This window comes from Pinus tabuliformis, chromosome 1_2 (assembly GCF_031772625.1).
Source record: "Pinus tabuliformis cultivar Carrire ecotype Pingquan chromosome 1_2, CPIR1, whole genome shotgun sequence".
In the NCBI taxonomy this organism is placed as follows: domain Eukaryota; kingdom Viridiplantae; phylum Streptophyta; class Pinopsida; order Pinales; family Pinaceae; genus Pinus; species Pinus tabuliformis.
Genome location: NC_142298.1, coordinates 54,722,744 through 54,734,838, shown reverse-complemented (window position 1 = coordinate 54,734,838; position 12,095 = coordinate 54,722,744).

Genomic DNA, 12,095 nt, shown 5'->3' with positions numbered 1-12,095 from the left:
AGAGCAGGTGATTCAAAAATCTAAAGGGATCTCATAGAAGGAAACCCCCTTCCAACTTCACCCATTCATAATCATTCCTTTCTTTCACCAAGATCTTCACCAATCTCATCATTTTACATAGAAATTCCTCCAAGCATATTGAGCGAATCCAACCATCTCCTAACCTTGGTTTTGAGTTTTGAGTGATCCTAGGCATTTTCTCACTCCATTCCACACATCCACCACCTTCCCTAAGCCTTCCATCACCTCCAGCAACCATCATTTTGCTCTCGGTTGTATCTTGTAGAAATACAAGGAATCCTGTAGGTTTCTAGTACATCCTGTAGGTTTTCCTGTAGTGGTCTGTTTTGAGGTTGAATTGAGGGAAAACTTCTAGGAAGCCACACCAGGTCACCCAAGGGTCTCCCAAACCTTTCGACCATCTCCTAAACCTCCCAACCATCCACCAGCATCACTAAGCCACCTACCACATCACCAAAATAGATTAGGGTTTACACTTGATTTTCTAGAAAAAGAATAAAAAGAACAAAACATATTTATTTCAATCCTTTACATGCACAGTAGTGATGTTTGATGTCTTGAATTTGAATTCTTTAGATACAAGAATTTCATACATGTTGGATTTGCATTCTTGTAAAGCATAGTTTCTCAACAGTTAGTTAGAGAATGGTGTGTTTTTAGCATAGGATTTTAGTCATTTTCCTTATTTGCAGTAGACAAGCTTTCTCCTAGAGTAGATTCCTCTTTCTTTCATCAGCAATCAAGCTTCTTCTGAATCCATAGAAGCCTGGATTGAAAACCCTAGTGGTCTCTCGCCAGCTGAACAATGACAAAAGGAAGAACCATGTTATGAAACCAGCTCAAGAAAAGATAGAAAAGAAAGATCAACGCCTTAGAATTCAGCCTCTTCGAGGGGGCAACCTCCTTTACATTACATAAATGAACAATTCTTGGATGATACAAATGACAAAACCTCCTTTCTATATATAGGAGTCTAAGGAGTCACAATATAATCCAGCCGACCTAACAATAATAATATAAAGCCACAAAAATAACAATAGAGGGATTCTATGGGGCACATAAATAACAATATGGGGGTAATAGGGGCACAACAATATAAATAAGGGGTATAACTACAATAGTAATGGGGTAATCACTAGTATTATAGGGACCCAACATGCCCCTCTCCTTCAAAAAAGTGTTGTCCTCAACGCTTGAGCAGTTCTGGATACTTCTGCATAAAATTCTCATCCTCCCATGTGGAATCTTCAGCGGATAAGTTCTTCCACTTGATAAGATACTCTGAAATTGATCGATTTCGTAGCTGTCGAGTTCTTGTTTCTGTGACTGCTTCCGGTTCCAATATAATTTTTCCTTCCTCGTCAAGTTCTGGCAATATTGTTTGAACTGGGAGCTTGTCGCCTATAACCTTCTTTAAACATGAAACATGGAAAACTGGGTGCAATCGAGAAGCTGCAGGAAGCTCCAATTTGTATGCCATAGTACCAATCTTTTCCAACACCTTGTACGGACCATAATACTTTGGTGATAATTTATTATCCTTCTTAGCTTGCTTTAGGGACATTTGCTTATATGGTTGTAGCCGTAGGAATACCCAATCACCTACATCAAAACTTCTTTCACTGCGATGTTGATCTGCCTGTTGTTTCATTCTATTTTGTGCCAACACGAGGTTATCCTTTAAGAGTTGGAGGACTTGTTGTTGATGTTCGATGTGATGTTCCACTGCCTGAACCTTAGAATTTTCTCTTAAATATGATGTGATGGATGGTGGTTGATACCCATAAAGTGCCATAAATGGGGTCATTTTTGTTGCTGTATGGAAGGAAGTGTTATACCACCATTCAGCCAGAGGCAACCATTTGACCCATTGTGTCTGTTTATCAGATACAAAGCAACGAAGATATCCTTCCAAACATTTGTTTACTATCTCAGTTTGCCCATCAGATTGAGGATGATAAGATGAGCTATGAGCTAACTGAGTACCAAGACAAGAAAATAATTCTGTCCAAAAATTTCCAGTGAAAATGGGATCTCTGTCACTTACAATAATCTTTGGGTTTCCATGTAGCTTTTGAACTGTTTCCATAAATGCAGTAGAAACTGTACTGGCTTTAAATGGATGTGATAATGCACAAAAGTGTGCATACTTGGTAAGTCTGTCAACTACCACCATGATGACACTCTTTCCCTCAGACTTGGGTAAACCTGTGATAAAATCCATTGAAACCTCCTCCCAACGTTGGCTTGGAATGGATAAAGGTTGTAATAGACCCGGTGTCTTAATTGTTTCAACTTTATTTTGTTGGCAAACCAAACATTCCGCCACAAACTTTTGAATATCTGATTTAAGGCCATCCCAAAAAAATTCCTTCTTAACCCTGTGGTAAGTTTTTAAAAATCCTGAGTGCCCTCCTAAGGGAGAAGTGTGCAATTCCATAAGAATCTTTTGTTTTAGCTGGGAATTCTTACAGAGGTATAAGCGATCTTTGTACCATAACGAATCATTTTTCCAGCTAAATGTATCAGAAGTACTGGAATCTTGTTGTAGCTTTCGAATAAGTGCCCACACTTCTTCGTCATTCTTCCATTCCTCCTTTGCTTCGTTTATCCAATCTGGTTGGATAATAGAAATGGCACACAACAATGCTTCCACATCCTCATCCTTTCTTGAGAGTGCATCTGCCACCACATTTTGCTTCCCTTTTTTGTAGATGATTTCAAAGTCATAACCCAACATCTTTGTGACCCACTTTTGTTGCTCTTCAGAGGATAATCTTTGTTCTAAAAAGTATTTAAGGCTATCATGATCCGTTTTTACCTTGAAGTGTCTTCCCATTAGGTAGGGTCGCCATTTCTTAAGTGCATGGAGTATTGCCAACATTTCCTTCTCATAAATAGCTTTGCTTAAAAACTTTCCCTTGATTGGACGACTTTCAAAAGCAATGGGTCTTTCATCTTGCATTAGAACAGCACCAATTCCATTTCCTGAAGCATCACATTCCACAATAAAGGTTTTTGTGAAGTCCGGTGTAGCTAAGACCGGTGCTTGGCACATTGCCTCTTTAAGATGTTCAAAGGCCTTTGTTGCTTCCGGAGTCCATGAAAATGAATCTTTCTTCAATAATGTTGTTAGAGGTGCTGCTATTCTCCCATAATTCTTAACAAACTTGCGATAATACCCTGTCAACCCAAGAAATCCTCGCAGATGCTTTATGGATGTGGGGATTTTCCATTCCTTAATGGCTTTAATTTTGCTAGGGTCTACCTTAACTCCTTCATGAGATACAATATGACCCAAATATTCCACCTCCTGGACTCCAAAGAAACATTTGGATCTTTTTGCATATAATTGTTTCTCCTCCAATAGTTGTAGCACCTTGTCAACATGTTCAACATGATCCTTCCAAGACTTGCTGTAGATTAGTATATCATCAAAAAATACTAACACAAATTTTCTAAGGAATGGTTTGAAAATTGAATTCATCAAACCTTGAAATGTTGAAGGTGCATTGGTAAGGCCAAAAGGCATGACCAAAAATTCATAATGACCCTCATGAGTTCTAAATGCCGTTTTCGGAATGTCTTCAATCTTCATTCTGATTTGATGATATCCTGAACGAAGATCCAACTTGGTGAAGTAAATTGATCCATGCAATTCATCCAGTAATTCATCAATGACAGGAATGGGGAACTTATCTTTAATAGTGAGCTTGTTGAGCTCCCTATAATCTGGACACATGCGCCATGATCCATCCTTCTTGTGCACCAATACTACTGGAGCTGAGAAAGAACTTTGACTCGGTTGAATTATACCAGCCTCTAGCATTTCTGCAACCATACGTTCAATTTCACTTTTTTGGACATAGGGATATCTGTACGGCCTGATGTTTGGAGGAACACTTCCTGGAATCAGATGAATAGCATGATCATGATCACGCATAGGTGGGAGACCTTTGGGAGTCTCAAATACCTTGGAATGATTGTCCAAGACTTTTTGGAGATCTGGAGAAATAGATGATTCCAATGTGGAAACATCTAGCGAACATAATTGTGCAATTACACCTCTTTGCTCCTTTTTTAGAAGCTTTGTCATGCCATTAGAGCTGATTATCTTTCCTGGTTTCCCTGCAATACCCCTTAATTCAACTTCCTTTCCTTCCACAAAATTTCATGAAAAGTTCTTGAAAATTAAAAGCTATTGTACCCAAGGATTGTAGCCATTGGACTCCTAGTACAACATCAGCACCTCCCATTGGAATGGAAAGCATTGGGCTAGTCAATACATATTCTCCCATGGATAGCTTGATATTATGGCACTTTCCAGAACAATTTATTGTTCCTCCATTTGCAATCATCACTTGACACTCTGGTGCTGGATATAGGAAGCAATTCAATTCTTTTGCTACCCTACAATGAATAAAATTGTGGGTGCTTCCTGAATCAATCAACACTATTACCTTTTTCTTCTTGATTTGTCCTTCTATCTTGATGGTTTGAGGAGTGGTAATTCCCGCCAATGCATTACAAGATATGGTCGGATTTATTTGTTCTTCATCTAGGCTTTGTTCCTGGAATATATCCTCTTCTTTTGACCTTTCTTGCTCCTTTTCTTCTTCCTCTTCACAATCTATGTAGAATAATTTCTTCTCAGCACACTTATGACCTTTTGTGTATTTGCTATCACAATTGTAACAAAGCCCTTTTGCTCTTTTTTCTTCCAATTGTTGTGGTGTCAACCTTGTAGGTTGTGGAAGACTATGGGCAACAACACTTCCGTCTTTATAGTTGTGAATGGTATGCTTCCTAGTTGCCATAATTTTGCTTTCCATTTTTCTTGCTAACCTGAATGCCTTCTCTAATGAATCAGGTTCCCAAAGGCGCACATCATGTTGGATATTATCCTTTAAAGACCCTATGAACACATCAATCCTATGCTCCTCTGGAATATCTTTTACCCTTATGTTCAATTTTTGGAACTCCTCAATGTGCTCCATTATTGAACCCTTTTGTTTGAGACTTATCAATTGGCTAAAAAAAGTGTTTCTTTTTGTATCCTCATAATGTGCTATCAATTCTTCCGTAAAAATTGCCCAAGTGATAAATTGTTTACGAGAACAAAGCCATTGATACCATACAAACTGATTTGGTTCCAAATATAAAGTTGCCATACGTACCTTTTGTGTGTTTTGCACATTATTGAGATCAAAGAATTGCTCCATCTGTAATATCCATGTGGCGGGATCCTTGCCATCAAACTTCCTCATATCGATTTTTGGAACATGGTGAGTTTTTGATCCAACATTAGAATCTATGGAATCATGAAGTCGGATGTGATATGCATACAATCTAGAAAACCTTCCCTCATAGGTGAAAAACTTCATGACAACCTTCATGAGTGGTGCATACTTCTCCAACAGATGCCTAAATGGGATTATGTGTGTATGGGTCTCCGTGTAGGGTAATTTCAAGAAAGACCTGTAATGTTCAAGGTCCAAATTCATACCTTTAAACTAGTATTCTCCATGATTAGGTATCCCTATATCAAGTGAAATGGCAGCCACTAAAAATGTAAACTCAACCCCTACTATGATGGTCCTTTCCCTTTCAGATGAGTGGCAATCCAATCAGTTAATTGTTCATGGAAACCTACTTCACATACCATTTTGCAAAACTCTAGACAATTTACATCTTCAAAACACTGCTTGATGAAAGGTGATGAGTTGATTTCATTGTAGTTGGTAGGCTCATATCTGAGGATTTTGCCTCCTTTATGGTGTTTTTTCCTCTCTTATGGTGAAGAATCTCCCTCCATGATGGTATAAACCCTAGATAACAGGAAAATGGAAATTTAGTGAGGAATGAGTGAAATGATGAAATGAGGGGTCTAAGGAAAGGAAATGATGGTAGGGAAATTTTAGGAGATGAATAGGGGATTAAAGGAAACTATGAAGCTTAAATGGAGTGAAATTAGGGAAAGAGATGTTTAGTAGAAATTGAAAAACAAAGCTACAAGGAAATCTGCACAAATGTTAGGTATGAGCTAGGGTTTAGGTAAAGGTGAGGCAATCTGATGTTTGATAGGTTATTTAGTGAATTAAAGAGTGTTTTAAACATGTACAGAGGTGTGAGGTGGAAGATTTACATGTCTTCAATATCAAAACTAACCAAACCATCAGTTACACTAGCTTGCAGCATGAAAATTTCACCTAAACCCTAGATGAAGAGAACTTGCATTTGCATTCATCTTGCCAAAGTAAAAAGGTAAGAAAAAGAGTTATACTTACTTGTGGAGAAGCTTAGGATAGCAAGAAATAAGATTTCAAGCTTCAAAATCAAATTTTGGTGAGTTTGGAAGAGTTTTGGGCTGCTATGGCACAAGCACAACGTAATGTTCAGAAGCGCAGTGGCGGCCTCAGAAGCACAGTGTAGTCTCTGGAAACGCATTGCCACCAAATTTTGACCAAATTTTCCCAAGAAACCCGTGTTTTTCACTAATGGAGGGGAGAGCTTGATGAAAAAAGGAGAATAGGAAGTAAATGAAATGATTTTGGGACCTTTTGGGTTTTTATAGGAAAAATATGATTCCCTTTTGAATAAAAATGGGCCCCACATACCTTTCCAAAACCTGATTTTTCACCTTTAAAACTAAGCCACTTTGGAGAGTTGAAACCTGAGTTTCTCTTTATCTTTTTGAACAGTGAGACTTCTTCTTCTGGAACCTTGAGATTGAAACCATGAAGAACTTATGAGGATTCATAAAACTTATGCAAAGAGTTGCTTATCACAACTCATTTAATGCTGGATTTATGCATGGAATGAGGATGGACCTTGAAACCCTAATGACTTAATGAAGACATGAGACTGAGTGGAATGGTAATGATGATGACTGATATAATGAAAACATCCTTTTTATTATGATTCCTTCATCTAAGTGAAGTAGGCAACCAACATGTGTGATTTTTCCAAAAGAATGGAGACATTCCTAGACAAACTAGCGAGTGACCAAATTTTACTCTGAAAACCTAGTGACATGATAAAATTTGACCTTGAGACTCCTGAAATACTTGATAAAAGAGTATTTGATCACTGGTGATAGGTAGACAAGACTGACATTAAAATTGGCTCCAGCTGGGGATGGTAACTCCTGGGAGGTGTCAAGAACATCGTAGACCAAGTAGCCTTATTCATTGGGCAATGGAGTCAAAATGTAGAAAACTAAACTATAACTAAAAATTGACTGACTATTTAACATGACAGGACTGTAAAAGTAGCAACTGACCAAAGAAGCCTTATGGCCTTCTCCTCAGGCTTCAAACTCCTATGATAGCCACTTAGATACTAGAACATAAAAAAAAACCGGTATGTACAATGGTGGTGAGAATTTGCAGAAATTGTTTCAAACATGGTAGTGCTTGAGAAGCCTACCATTGATCGCTCCTCCTGAATAATCTTCTCCATTCATTTTCTCCAATAGAAAAGCATTCTTTCCTCTGAAATCTGAAATTCTGTATGGTCCTTTCCACAAATTTTCAAATTTGCCATGTTTTCCCTTTTCTTCATTTCTAGCATCCCAACGAAGAACCACATCTCCTAAATTGAAATTGTCTTCCTTTGTCTTGCGATCATAGATATTTTTTATTCTTTCTTGAAGTTTAGAGGTGTTTTGAAAAACCTCCTCTCTAGTTTGTTGTAGATGGATCATCTGGTTTATCCTTTGTTGCATATCATTGGTTTCGTTGTCCAATTCCTGCAGAATTTTCATGACCGGGACAACAAGAGATGAAGGAAAAATTGTGGCAATCCCATACACCAATTGAAAAGGATACATACCTATTGATTTCTTAGTACTGAATCTGTCTGCCCATAAAGCATTAATGAGATTTTTGTGCCAGTTCTTCTTGTTAACTTCTAAAACTTTTTTGATGATGTTGATTAAAGATTTGTTGGAAGATTCAGCCAGACCATTCCCTTGTGGATGATAAGCAGTGGAATGTTCCAATACAATATGGTACTTAGCACAAAAATCCACCATCCCTTTTGTCTTGAAAGTAGAAAAATTATCAGTGATTATTTTTTGCTGGCAACCAAATCTAGACAATATATTATATTCAATAAATTGAATGATAACAGAATCAGTAGCTTGCCTGGTTGGGATTGCCTCAATCCATTTTGTAAAGTAGTCTGTGGCTGTCAAGATCCATTTGTGTTGTGCTGATGATGAAGGATGGATCTCGCCAATGAAGTCAAGGCCCCATTGCTAGAAAGGAGTTGTGATTGAAATGGGCTACAAGGGTAATGGAAAAAGTTTTCCTTTTCCTTGGAAAATATGACATTCATGACAGCTCATCACTGTTTTATATACATCAGAAAAAAGAGTGGGCCAATAGAAACCAGCTCTCAAAATTTTATTTGTTGTAGTCTTCTAGAAGTGATGGCCACCACAATCTCCTTTGTGAAAATATTTCATCACATCCTTTTCTTCATTTTCTACTAAACAGTTCAGCAACACACCACTAGGGTCTTTCCAGTACAAAACACCATCAAGAACACAATACTTTGAATTTTTCAACTTTAAATATCTAGTTTTACCTTTGGGAACTTCTATTGGAGGATTTAAATGCTACAATACATAAACAATGTTGGAATACCATGGAGATGAAATGAACATATCGGACAGTTGTAAGTATGACTCTTTTTCTTCTTCTTCAGAATGTGCTGCAATCAAATTGATATCTAGTGTGTGCAAATTAGATTCAGCCACAAGCTTAGCCAAACCCTGTCCCTTGATAAGATTTGTGGGATTTATCTCCAAATCATACTCCAACATGGCTACAATCCATTTTCCCCTTCCTCCTTCAGGATCTGTTTGCGCAAGAATTTATTTTACTGCTATTGTGGGAACATAAGCAATGGTGTGAGAATGCAGAATAAAAACTCGAAAATCTTTGAGAGCTTTCACCAATGCCAAAGCCTACTTTTCAATTATGTTGTATCTTAATGTTTCATCTCGTATTTTGCTACTGAAGAATGTTATAGGCTTCTCATTTTTATGATCTTTCTTTTGCATTAGGACTGCTGCTAATGTATGCTCATAGGAAAATGAAAAAATGATAAAATCTGAAGTATAATCTGGACTAATCAAAATAGGAGCTGTAGATAATGCAAATTTGACTACATGGAAAGATTTTTTAGCCTCTAAATACCATTTTACCTCGTTGTCCTTTTTCAGCATGTTTGTCATCTCTTTTAAATGTTCATCGAGGTTAGGGATGAATCTTCTCAAAATTTTGATTTTCCATTAAAACACTGAATTTATTTCTTGTTCCTTGGGAAATCTAATTGTTGAATGGCTTGAACTCTTATAGGGTAAATGTGAATGCCATCCTTGGAGATAATGTGTCATGGCAGCTTACCTTCTTCCATGGCGAATAGGCTCTTCTTTGGATTGAATGAAACACCAAATTTTTTGCATTTCTGAAAAATAATTCTCAAATGGTGTAAATGATCTTCATCAGACTTGGAAAAAACTATGAGAGCATCTAAATATATAACTAGAAATATATCCTTTTCATTAGCAAAATCTATGTCCATAGCCCGTTGAAAAGTCGCTCCTGCATTCTTTAATCCAAATGGCATCTTGGCGTAAATGAATGTACCCCATGGTGTTGTGAAGGCTGTTTTTAGCTGATCATCTTTATGCACTAAAATATGATTGTACCCAGAATATCCATCTAGCAATGACATCCTGGAAGACCCAACTACCCTCTGAAGTATATGATCCATCTTTGGCAGGGGATAATTATCTTTCAGGGACACTTTGTTTAAATTTTTGAAATCAATGCAAAGATGAATCTCCTCGATCTTCTTTCTTACTGGCACTAGATTAGACATCCATTCAGAAAATCAAATAGGAACTATGATACCAGACTTATAAAGCCTATTTACCTCTTTTTCAATTGATGGTAGTAGCTTAGGATTAATCCTTCTCAGTTTCTGGCGAAATGGATTTTGATCAGGCTTGACCGGAATAGTGTGCTGAATGATATTCTTGTCATAAACCTTCAGATCTGAATAGTCCCAAGCAAATACATCAGAAAATTCTATCATTAAAGCTATGTACTTACTTTTCATTTCAAGAGATAAGGACTTTGACAGTTTGACCATCTTAGGCTTGTCAACTGCACCAATTTTTACATCTTCAACACCTTTCTTTGTGGGGACCATGGTGGGATTTTTGGCAACATCATCACGATCAAACAACTCTTCCAAAGGTACAATATCTCTTGGAATTTTTTTTTCCTTCAGCTGTAACATTTCAATCTCAGTTGATTGAATCTCTCGATCATTCATATTGGATGTATCATCAATGCGGGAATTTTGGAATTCACCTTCCATTTGTAAAAAAGTGTTGATTTGTTTTTCATCCCAAAACACCTGCCAAAATCTCATATTATCAGGAACATCTAGGTGATTTTTAACATGGATAGAATACTTCTGATTGGAGTGAATGGGAATCTTCACCATACTAGTTGTAGTAGCAAGAGAGTCAGCTATAACATTTTGAGTTCTAGGAATAAGAGACAAAGTATATTCTGCAAAAGTTTTGAGGATGTCAAGTACAACATTGTGATAAGATCTCATTCTTAGATGCTTGGCCTGGTATTCCCCTTTTACTTGTTTTATTACCAACTTGGAGTCGCCATAAACATAAATTTTCTTTGCTCCCAACTTCTTCAGAATCTTGAGGCCAAAAATCAATGCCTCATACTCTGCCTCATTGTTTGAGCAGTCAAAAGCTAACTTGTAAGAACTCATTCTTACATTGCGTGGAATTTTACATGAATGATGTAATGGACCATGAATCCAAACACCAATCCCAACTCCTTTTCCTAATGCACCATCAAACTCCATGGTCCAAAGACCATTTTATTCATCCAGAAAAAAGAATTTTTGAAGGCTAAATTGTTTGATCTTTTGGAAGCTGGTTGGCTATATCAAGACACTCTATTTTTTTGGACTATCTCAACAATCTTTTCAAGAGGATTTACTGGCTACAAACACTCTTCATTCATCTCTTTTCCTTCAACAATCATAACTTTCTACACACTGGTTATAACATCTAAAACTTCTGAAATTTCTACAAGTTGACTTTCATCATCGACTGAATTCATATCACTATACAAAATGAAAGAATCAAGATCAGTATGTACAACATGTATAGGGTGATTTATTGGTTTTTCCTTGCTACTGATCATGAATTTCATCTTCTTTTCTCGATAGAGTTTTCTGAGTTGCCCAAATACTGGGATAGTAGCATATGAAAAGTCAAGCTGTAAAGTGCCTTTTAGTTTTGCTCCCCAAGACCTTGAAAGAAACATACCAAATCAAGGAGGAATATCAACGACCACTACATCCATTAGCACATTCTTGGCCAGAATTTGGTCCAAGGACACTACTAAATCTTTAATGAGGCCAAGACATTTCACTCTACCCGAATCAAAAGAGTAGAGGTCATGATAAGGTCGGGTGATACTCAATCCTAGTTTGTCCATGATGACTTTGGGCATAAGATTATGTGAGGCACTGGAGTCTAGCATGGCGTTATGGAGGATAAATTCATGAAGTTTGAGACTAAGATAAAAAGGTGGGATTTCACTATCTTCAGGACTTCCTTCTAAGGTTGGACCAAAAAGAATTGTTGGCTCATCATCGGCCACATTTACTGTATCTAACATTTGGTCAACCTTAAGCATTTTTGCAATCTAAAACTTATACTTATCATTCTTCACTAATTCAATGAGAGGAATTGAAACTTTCAACTTAGAAATTTCATTTTCCAAACTAAATAAATTATATTTCTTTTCTACCTCTTTTGCAGTGATGTCCTTCTTTTCAATATACCCTTTAGCTTGAGATTCCTTCTTATGACTTTCACTTTGAAACTCCTTATCTTTTCTCACATTTCTGGTAGAGGCCTCATTGGTTTTATCCTGGCTCAGTATGACAATCTTTGTTTCTTTATTATGATTTGTAGGAGCTGATTCTTTGCTTTGTGTGTCTTTCTTTGCATT